The sequence below is a fragment of the Sinocyclocheilus anshuiensis genome, unplaced genomic scaffold, assembly GCF_001515605.1.
Source record: "Sinocyclocheilus anshuiensis isolate Anshui unplaced genomic scaffold, SAMN03320099.WGS_v1.1 scaffold36, whole genome shotgun sequence".
NCBI lineage: Eukaryota > Metazoa > Chordata > Actinopteri > Cypriniformes > Cyprinidae > Sinocyclocheilus > Sinocyclocheilus anshuiensis.
Window position 1 is genome coordinate 622,152 of NW_015554072.1, and position 2,326 is coordinate 624,477.

At 33.4% G+C, this 2,326-nt stretch overlaps 1 pseudogene; it reads left to right on the plus strand.

Moving 5' to 3' along the window:
• LOC107668726 (tectonic-2-like) overlaps positions 1-1,725 on the plus strand; it is a 17,177-nt pseudogene extending 15,452 nt beyond the window's left edge.
• Positions 1,726-2,326: the final 601 nt, after the last annotated feature.

Consider the following 2,326-nt stretch of genomic DNA (forward strand, 5'->3'; position numbering starts at 1 on the left):
TATAATGAGATCCCTTTGCCACGTCACCAAGGGAGCGAAATCTGACGTGCTCGTTTTCTCAGAGGCTTGCAGAAAAAGGCTTACTGAAACAAAGTGACTGGGTTAATCTTTTTCACGTTTCCTTGGTTGGTAGATGCACCAGGGACCTGATTATAGCACTTAAAACCTGGAAAAGTCAGATTTTCATGATATGTCACCTTTAAAAGATTGAATGAAAACTATTCTTGCTCTCTTACTGTATATCACCTTCAGCGCAGAACTCCAGTCAGCCAGCAGAGGGCAGCAATGGAGAGTGTTCAGCTGTTCCCACTCACTTCCACATCCACGTGTGGAGCGGCATCATGGGAAGTGTGCAGGGTGTGCCTCAGACGGTTATCCAGGCAGTGGAGATTAGGTACAGGACCGCTTCATTCAGCATTGTATTGTTCTTAGCGTCTCACTTTCCTGATAGCAAACATGATAGCTTTTCATTAATGTCTGAGCCTGATATGTCTAGATGCATATACAGTTTTGATACTTTGAGGACATTTTCCAATTTTCAGTTTCATATAAATAACATGGAGGATAGAGTGTGGTATGGGCAGGGTGAACCCATGTTTAAACCCAGAGCTAATGCAAAATTTCCATGTGAGCTCGTCTGTGACCTTTACTGACAATCCTCTTATTACACAACCCCCTAGATCCAGGTGGGTCCTAAGCGCACACATATAATTGAGATTACTGTATAGATGCTGTTGCATTTAATTTCGAAATGTATTTATTTTTACAGCTGAATGTTTTTTTCCCTGATAAAAATACAATAAAAATATATTTATTTAAAAAATATTATATTGCAAATATTTTCAATATTGTCATACACATTTCAGAAATGGTTATTTCTATTGGTTTCAATCTGTGGCTTGCAAATACGGCATTATTTCACAAATCCACGCAAGTCATGAAGTCTCATGAACTCTGAAGGTTAATTCAAGGATCTTATCTGCTGCAGGTTCAGTATTAACTTCACCGAGTTTGACTGTGACAGGAACGATGTGTGCTGGCCCGAGCTGGCCTTCCCTCTCACAAGATACTATACTGGTGAGGGCTTGGGTTTCTTATGCTTACTAATAGAATGAAATAACCTTGAAAACTCTGTTCTGTTGAAAGAGTCAGCAACACTTAATGTGCTTTATCATTTTTGTATTTTCCTATGTGTTGGAAACTATGTTGAAGTTGTAGCATATGTTCTTAAATTAGTTTATCGCTCATGGTTTGGTATTTTTGGATGGTTGTTTTGAAACATGAAGCACCAACAGCAGTCTCCTGCAGTGTGACATGCTAGACCTCATCTACAACTATTTTAAACAACATTTTTGTAATTCTTGTGCGTGCAATTGTTATGACCTCATATTTGGTGACAACATAAAATATTGGTGCTTTTAAAATGTAATTATTCACACTGCAGAACTCTTTAGGTGAGCTGCAGGTAGGTGGTTTTAAAAATGGGGAATGTCACAGCACCTAAACATACAGTTTCCCTTTTACAAAAATGTATACATGTTAACCTAACACATTGATTCAGTCTTAAAGTATGAATTATGAATGTGACTTTTTTTTTTTGCAGGTGAGTCGTATTCCCAGGCTCTGGCTAAAGGTCTCATTCTAGTGTTCTTCTTCATCGTTGCGTCTGTTTTAGGAACACCATGGAGACAAATCAGACAGGCATGGTGTAGTGCTTCATTATGAAAGAAAGCAAGAGATAGAAAAAGAAAATGATCTATCAAATAGAATTTGATATTCAAGTGTAAATAGATGTAAAGATATGATTTATTTTCCTTTTATGGTTTGTAAAAAAATGTTATGAATTATTATGTTTTGAGAACTTTTGTAGGTCACATTTATTATGTGCAAAGAACTTTTGTACTTTGTTTTTATTAAATATTGAACACAAAATAAAAATGCATATATTTCATATGTAAAAATGTTTTGTTTCTTATACTCCTATACAGTATATGTAACAAACTATCACATATAATAATAATAATAGTAACTAATGATAATAATAATAATAATAGCAACAACACCAATATTATTATTATTTATAATATTATTATTGTTTTATAAGTAAAAACAATATTTAGTTTCATACACTACGATATATGTAACAAACTATCACTATATAGTAACTAGTAATAATTACTATAATAATTATATTATTAGTAATAATAATAGCAATGCTAATAATATTATTGTTATTGTTTTATGTATGTAAAATGTTTTGTTTCTTCTGTTACTATACATGTAACAAACTATCACTATAAATATATAGTAACTAATAATAATAATA